The sequence below is a fragment of the Dermacentor andersoni genome, chromosome 1 (genome assembly GCF_023375885.2).
Source record: "Dermacentor andersoni chromosome 1, qqDerAnde1_hic_scaffold, whole genome shotgun sequence".
NCBI classification, from domain to species: domain Eukaryota; kingdom Metazoa; phylum Arthropoda; class Arachnida; order Ixodida; family Ixodidae; genus Dermacentor; species Dermacentor andersoni.
In genome coordinates, this window is record NC_092814.1 from 235,559,050 (window position 1) to 235,567,776 (window position 8,727).

General features: G+C 45.2%; 1 long non-coding RNA gene across 1 annotated transcript; it reads left to right on the forward strand.

Annotated features, from left to right (window-relative positions):
• Positions 1-653: 653 nt before the first annotated feature.
• Positions 654-8,492, forward strand: LOC126547934 (uncharacterized). Its single transcript, XR_011896105.1, has 3 exons — positions 654-1,990; positions 6,954-7,069; positions 7,602-8,492. It is a non-coding gene; the product is annotated as an uncharacterized lncRNA (long non-coding RNA).
• Positions 8,493-8,727: the final 235 nt, after the last annotated feature.

Consider the following 8,727-nt stretch of genomic DNA (forward strand, 5'->3'; position numbering starts at 1 on the left):
AATTTCAGTGTTAAGTTTGGGTGCTGTGATATCCTGTGTCGGCTTTCGGTTTCGAATCGTTACGTCGGGGCGCCACTCAGTGCCAAACGCTGTAAGTATACCTGCGGCATTTTCCCTCGCTGCAATAAAGTCATCTGGTTGTTTATGCTATGGTCATTACACCAAAGATTCCACAGAATACCTATGTCATTCTTTGTTTGGTCCCCCGACTCGAGCAGTCCGGCTCTTCTTTGCGGTGCATCGCGCCCCGGCCATGCCGTAGGGGGGAACTGGCGTTTCCTCTAATGACCGTCTCGTGATCTTTCCACCTGTATTATGACATTTTCTTTTTGCTAGACAATACATGTACATGCACAAAACTCAGCATCACATCTTAATTGTTTCATGAAAAGGAAAACTGTCATCCATCCAGAAGCAGCTCAGTAGCTTAAATATACAAAACGGGTTTCCTTCGCAATTTTGTAGTGTGCATGGTTCTTATCCCCTTTCATAAGCTTCCTCCACCTTGCATATTTCCACAGAAGCCTTTGAGTTTATTCACTCTCACCCGGCCTCCTAGTTAGCTCAGTTGACAGAGCGACTGCCCTGGAAAGACATTGATGCCAGCCTGCCAGGTTCGATTTGTGGGACAGGGTGACTGTGAATAAGAACAAGGGGGGGCTGAGGGGCTCAAGTTTTGTTTGCCACAATCATATGAAGCCAAAGAAACCAAAAGGCAAATTATTTGTAGTTTAAATTGAAGTGTAGAAATGACAAGCTGAAGGAAAATTAAAGTGGATGAGACAGCAGTATACCGCCAGTGGGAACCGAACCCATAACCTCTGCATTACGCATTCGCTGCACTACCAATTGCGCTACAGCAACAGCTGTTCCCACATCCGCATTCTTGTGCATTTGTGTATGTGTACAAGATGTAACCCACCACTCATGGCCATGGAACATTCTTCAGATCGATGTCATCACATATGTCAACCTTTAGGAGCAGGCAGCCGACCAATAAACACTCTTTTGCTATTTGAAGGCATCACACCTGCCAGAGTCAAGACCCTAGCTATGCAATGAATGAGAATTTAAGAATGAGTATCAAGGCACCCGATTATCGTTGGTCACAACCTGACTCTGCTGCTTTTATAGTAGGTTTCTTTTGTAATCAGGAACCAGCAGTAATGTGAAAGAAGTTGAACAAAACTTGTGGCACAAAGTAAAATATGAATAGAAAAGAAAAAAAAAAGGCAAGCGGGAGCATCATGTGACAACCTAGAAGCCTAGTCATAAAAAAATCGGTGAACCTCAGGCATGTGTGGGAATCGGTGGATAAGTGAAGCTTGCTTTGATGTTTCCTGAAATGTCTTCTGTTCACTTCTCCTTCACATCTATGTAGCTCAATGCTTCTCACTCGATGCATGCTCTGGTTCCATTTTGTTCACTTTAATTCTTTTACACTTGGCTGCTTCCGTTGCATACTTCGACACTCAGATCTACAATGAACCAACATGATGTTACTAAGATTCAACACGCGATCTGCACATTTGCCATGATTTCCCAAGTGACTGCAGGGAGAAAATGGCATTAGAGGAGATTGCCTTGTAAAGGCTGGATGCCTAATGTCATGCTCCCTCCTAGTATTCTCTTTCCTCCATGGAAATTTGAGATACAAGAGAGGAAGGAGTGTCAACCTGCTTAGTTTTAAAATTTCAGGAAAATGGATGACTGCATTGGTACATAGCTATGGGTGCGACATCAGTGTGAGGAGAATCATTAGTGTTTGTGACGTGACGTCTTGCATTTTGTTGCGAGCATGACAGTGTGGTACACTGTTAAAGGAAGCACTGTTATGTTTGGCTCTGACTTTGCTGGTGCTCTAGCTGCAAGTGTAGGCTGAAAATATGTCAATGCACTGCACAGGTGTGTAGAAAGGTGCCAGTACCATCAACAAGAAGTCGTGCTGCAAAGCCAGGCAACTACATTTGCTAGGAGGAAACATTTCCAGGTGCTCTTTACTCAGTTTCATATGTGGTAGGCAATACTATGAAGGCTAGAGACTCGTCTCACTGCTTGCATTCACAACCAAAAATTGTTGGTTACATATGAAAGATATAGGTATGCGTCAAGGAATTCGATGTCTCATACTTCTAAGTCTTACAATGAGCAGAGTGGCGTGCTTTAGCTAGGGAGCTCTTATCTAAATACATGAGAACAGAGAAATAATTTTTCTTGGCAACCACAGCAGGCACGTACCCAGAGGGGGGCCGAAATAATTAAGCAGCATCCGGATGGGGAGTGCTTAACGCCTGTTTCACCTCTGCCGTGGGTCGGCCCGGCATTGCACTACCTTGGGGCCGAGCCGTGGCGGAGGTGAAGCACTTTGCTTTTCATTTGAGAGCTTTGACTGACTGTCATCAGCTTTCGCTGCCATTCCATCTTCACAGAGTGGAATGGTTGTCAATTTTTTCGCTCCTTTTGGATGGCGGTAATAATCGGAATCTCCTGGGGTGTGAAGGCCAGTTTTCTCCTCAATTTGGTGCCCGCCCGCGCGATTAACTCGAGATGAGTTCAGTTCTTACCATCTATTCAACAATCACGCGCATCACTGTTGCTTTGTTAGTTCAACCTTCTTTGTTTAGACTGTGCCTGGGACCAGGAAAGCGATTCGGTTCGTAGTCAGCTGGTCTGTATGCTTGTGCAACAAGTTGCGGCCGGAGAAAACACCAATTGCATTGAACTTTTCTTTTTGCTTCATTATTTCCTCGAGTAATGGCTCGCCGCGACGCTGGCAGATCTTCGGAACCATATACCCACGATATGGGTTAGATAAGGTGGAAAATAAAATAACGCAAAACAGCGTTCATCATCAGAGTCTGCAATAACCGTTAAACCCATAAGCAATATCATCTGTCACCCGTTACCTTGTCTGGCTTTTCCATAATCGTACAGCCCTTTTTGTGCGAAATAGGCAACTGGAAACAGTTGCAAGGAGTTGATAAATTAAGCGATCTACTAAAGGAGAAAGCCAAGGCAACAGCCAAACAGGAAGGAAAAGCAAAAATTAACAAATTTAACTGTTGTTTGTGAAAATATTTATGGATTAACATCTTTTTATTTAAAAAGGAAGTAGAGAAAATGCCACCGGCAGTGAGAAGTTTTCCGTGTTTTTTGAATGTCACGTCTACAGTCATCAGTCGAGCCATCTGATGTAGCCGCTTCTCTGCTGTACTAATGTGGGTGTTTTTCTAACCTTCCGCGGCGGGCGCAGTACGTCTAGAACCGCAGCGTCCTGCGCTCTATGCGGTTATACGGGACTGGTGACCACGAATCGTTAACCAACTTCCCAAATAACAACACGAGTCAGTTTTGGCACTTAAATTGGTAGAGCAGTAAAGGGATCCAAAAGAACTGCGATTGTTCCGCAAATATATATCTCTATAATCCTTCCAGAGCTAATTCAAGAAATGCTACTAGAAATCTTTATTCTACACTTTTGCTTGTTTACTTGTTCTTGGCAGTGTTCTTCCTGTGCTTCTTTCATGCGCAAGTCCATTTGATGTGGTTCCTTCTTTGCCAAGTAAAGGAGAGGTGTATCTCATAGGCGTACCTGTGAGATCACCTTATTTCAATTCTGTTGCAGGTTTACTCTTTTTTATGGCGAATGGTGGGCATTATTCACATTTGTACTAGTAAAGGTACCCCCCCTCCCCCCTAAAGAAAATTCTGGGTACTTGCCTGAACCACAGCACTGATTTTGACAAGGTTTATTGCATATTAAAGAAAAAGTTAAAATCTAACAACTGTAGGAAGCAGATTTTTAATTTAGGCCGTCAATTGTTTTAAAAAGATTGTTGAAAATTGCAAAACTGAAAAAAAAGAAGAACCCCCAAGCATCAAGTTTACAAAGCTGTAACCCTGCTTTGTAAACTGCATCTAAACATGCATCTAAGGTGGGCAAAATTAAGTATACACCACCCTGAAATACCATACCGCTAATTTACGAGTACGACTTCTGCAAAACACTCGTAAACATTTCTCCACTTTAGATGCTTTAACAGGTGCTGTTTACAAAACTGCAATACCTGTTTTTAGTGAAGAGTTATATTTGTAAACTTCATTCTTCATTACCAATTTTCGGAAATTTTTCGGGAAATGCTTAGACTGGTGGTGTTGTGCCGTCTATCCGATACTGTGAAAAAGACTTATCGCCGTTTTCAATCACACAGGTTCTTAAAAGCCTAATTATGTATCGTGCAAGGCTCACCTGCCATGCGAGCGCATACGCCGCTTCCACCATGCAAATGAGCTACAGATAAAGACTACACGTGCTTATCATGCAGGGTACTATATATGCATACCTCGTCTTGTTAATAAAGGTTCTTTGTTGCCGACTTCCCATCGTGCGGCATCTGATACATGGTGTCAGAAGTGGTTGCGTCGCTTCGCGACGCACACGCATGAATCGACCCCGGACAGCAAGCAGCAGCTGAGGAATACGACGCAAAGTTTGGGCAGGACGAATCAATTGCTCGCCAAGGATGGAACTACTTAAGGCACCTGACCCCCTGCTGCTATACGGAAACATAGCAAAGAATTGGGAACGATTCAAACATAAGTTTGAGCTGTTCTTGGAGGCTACGGCAGTAGTGAAGGAACCGAGGACTCCAGCCGTAAAGACCGCGCTTCTGCTGAGCTTTGCGGGAGACGACGTGCTCGAGGTATTCAGTGATTTTTTCTGCGGAAGAAAGCAAGCAATATTATGAGATCGTAGCAAACAAGTTCGCTGAATACTGCCAAGAGCAGCAGAATGAAGTTTTTGAGAGATACTTGTTCTGCTCGAGAACACAAGCAGAAGGCGAAGCTTTCAAGCATTTCCTGCGTGACCTCAAAAGACAGGCACGCAGCTGTAACTTCGATCCCTTGACTGAATCCTTAATACGCGACCAGATTGTCTTCGGTAGAAACAACGCCAAGCTGCGTGAAAAGATGCTCAAAGAAAAGGACATCGCGCTCCTCAAAGCTGTACAGACATGCCGTGCGGCGGAAGTATCTGCCCTACAGAATGAAGCGTGGTTGCAGACAGACGGCCGAGTTGCTGTGGTTAAAAAAATTGCAAAAGTACAGTTGCATCAAATGCAATCGGTCTCATGCGCAAGCAAGGTGCCCAGCTTCCGGAAAGACATGCTTTGTGTGTAAACGAAAGAATAATTTCGCTCTGTGCTGCCATAAACGAGTAGATGAGGTACACAAAGATTGTGACGACTTCGGTGTTCTAGATGTAAAAATCTCCAACGTCAGCAGCAGATAAGATTGGACGGTTAAGGCAGAAGTTGCAGGTGAAACGGTAGTGCTCAAAGTTGACACAGGTTCCCAAGCCAATTTGTTGCCCTACTCTATCTGCAGAAGATGCAAGGGAGACCTCAAGCTAAAGCCAAGTAGTGCAGTCCTTCGGTCATATAGTAGTGGCGTCATTAAGCACATTGGCGTAACAACTCTGCAAGTTGCTGTGAATCATCGGTCCGGCAGCGTTTCCTTTTGCATTGTAAAGAAGAGTAACCCAGCAATCCTTGGACTAATCGCAAGCAAAACGCTGGGACTGGTGTCATGCACAGTGGATACTGTCAGCAAGGATGGCACCGCTGACATCCTGAAGGAATTTCCAGATTTATTTCGGGGAACCAGCTGCTTGCAACGAGAGTACCACATGGTCTTGCGCAAGGATGCAACACCAATAGTAATGCAAGCGCGACGGGTACCACTGGCACAGAGAACCACTCCGGGATGAGCTAGATCGGAAGGAAAGCAGCAGCATCATCGAGAAGGTCAACGGACCGACAGACTGGGCGAGTCCTCTAGTCATCGTTAAAAAAAAAAAAAAAAAAGAAGAAGAAGAAGAAAGAAACGGAAAATTCTGTGTGTGTCTCAATCCCCGAAACATCATTGACTGTCTAAAGCGGGAGCATTATAAAATGCCAAAACGAGAAGATATAGAAGCACAGTTGGCAGGGGCCAAATACTTCTCGCGCCTTGACGCAAGCTCCGGTTTCCACCAAATCCCTGTAAATAATGCAACGTCAAATATCTGCACGTTTGGCACACCATTTCGGCATTACCGCTTCCTAAGGCTCTCATTCGAAATAACTTCAGTGCCAGAAGTATTCCAGAAGGCAATGAGTGAAATCTTTGACCGCGCCATTGGAGTGCACGTGTACATAGGTGACATTTCAATCTGGGGAGCTACTGCAATTGAGCACGATGCGCACCTCCGCCATGCTTTGCAGTTGGCCAGACAGGCTGGATTGATGTTCAATGCTGATAAATGCAAGTTCAGGCTGACTGAAATCGATTTCTTGGGTGGGGTCATATCTCAAGACGGCAAAAAGCCAAACCCTTCACTGAGCAGATTACTGGACGAAATGCCTCACCCGACAGACAAGGCGGCAGTGCACGGGATGCTAGGAGTGGCAAATTACTTGGGCAAGTTCATACTTCACCTGTCCGATAAAACGAACCTTCTACGCAGTCTTTTAAAGAAAGGCACTATTTTTGAATGGACTCAGCAGCATGCTCACGAATGGGCAGTTATTTGCAAGCATTTAAGCAAACCACCGTTGCTTGCTATCTTTGACCCGTCTAGAGAAACAAAAATCTCTGCAGAGGCCTCAAAATGCGAGCTAGGGGCTGCACTTTTGCAGTGTTACGGCGACGATTGGTGGCCAGTTGCCTATGCATCTTGTGCTACGACTGTCGCAGAACAAAGATATTCCCAGATAGAGAAAGAAGTGATGGGGGATTACATTTGGCTGCGCAAAATTTCACCAGCTTGTATATGGTCACAAGATTCTTATTGAGACCGACCAATGCCCGTTAATCACTATCGCTTCAAAAGTGATCAGTGACATGCCGCCACGACTTCGTTTTTTTTCTGCGCTTGCTTACATATGACTATGACCTTCATTTGGTGCCAGGCAAAAAGCAGCTCCTGGCTGACATGCTGTCAAGATCGTCGCCAGCTGCAGCTGGGGATACCACTGGGTCCAGCGAGGATGTAGAAGTCCACGCAACAAGCATTGTCTCGGATTTGGTAAGCTAAGTGACAATGGATCGCCTAGCGAGGGAAATCGCAGCCGATCCCGAGTTTAAAGTTATCAACTACCTAAACGGCAAGGGAAGACTCAAAGGCAATTTGAAACCGTTCGCATCCGAGTTAACTCTTGTCGAAGGCATTCTGTTTAAAGGATGCAAGGTAGTAAGTCAAAGGCAAAAGCTAGACGTTTGGTTTTATGGCGAGGTCTTAACACTGACATCGAAAGGATGCTACAAAGCTGTGTAGCTTGCTGCAAGTATGCTTACACGCAGCAAAGTGAACCTCTAGTATTAAGGCCTCCACCATTGTATGCATGGTACAGAGTGGGAGTCGACATCTTCCAGCAAGGTGGTAGTTCATACCTATGCGTATTTGATGCCGTGTCCAATTTTCGATAAGTCGAAAAACTGGTCGAATCTGTCATCGAAAAACCGAGTGCCATTTTTTCCAGATATGCTATCCCAGTAGAAGTTTGTAGCGATAATGGTTCTCAGTTTTCGTCTCACGAATTCGCATTTTTTGCTTCTAGATACGACTTCCATCATGTGACTTCATGCCCACGTTTCCCCCAGTCCGACGGCCTCGCCGAGAAACGTGTTCAAATTGTAAAACGAATTATGAAAAAGACTAGGGATTCGAAACAGGATTTTTGGCTTGGGTTATTAAGCTACCGTTCGTGCCCTCTCGAAAACGGTCGCTCACCGAGTGAACTCCTACAGGGAAGACGCCTACGCACAAGACTTCCGGACTTCAGCCAACGCTCAAGTATTCACGTGACTAAACATAAGCAGTCCGAAGCTCGGGGCCGATGCCTACCAGCACTCCAGAAAGGCGATGTCGTAAGGATCAAGGACAAGTCATAGACTCGCAAGGCACAGGTGCTAGGGCCAGCCGCACCAAGGTCATATGAGGTAGCTACGGAAGATGGCAGAAAGTCACGACGCAACCGGCGACACTTGCCGAGGACGTGCGAGAAGTATCGTAAAAAACCATTGAAAAGTGAGCTCTCGTCGAGTGACGATAGTGATGGTGCCACCGAGCTAGAATTTCCCCAGTGCGTACGCAACGAGGAAAATCGAAATCACACACCAGCTTTAGGGCAGAGTGCGCAGGCTGATAGCCAGGATTATCAGAGCCAGGATGGTTCTCAGAATTTCATTCCTCATCCAGTCCTACGCAGATCAGCGCGGCAGACACGACCTCCTGACCGACTATGCTACGATAGTAACTTTAATCAAGTAGCATAAACTGTTATGTGTCCATAAGGAGATGTATCATGCAAGGCTCACCTGCCATGCGAGCGCATGCTCTGCTACCACTATGCGAATGAGCTACAGATAAAGACTACACGTGCTTATCATGCAGGGTACTATGTATACCTACCTCGTCTTGTTAATAAAGGTTCTTTGTTGCTGACTTACGATTGTGTCACATCTGATACAACTTCCAAAGCTTTTTATTCACCCTTTTTATGTGTGTGCGAGGGGGGAAAGGCATGAGCATTGTGAACATGCAGCGAGTATATCTGTCTAGCTTCTATAACATTTTCTCACTTTGACCATACGCACTAGAAGGAAAAACACTGACAAAAAACACAGTACCACGTGCTTGTAGAAGTGAACAATAAGCAAGCTAGCAATTTGGTTGCAACCTTG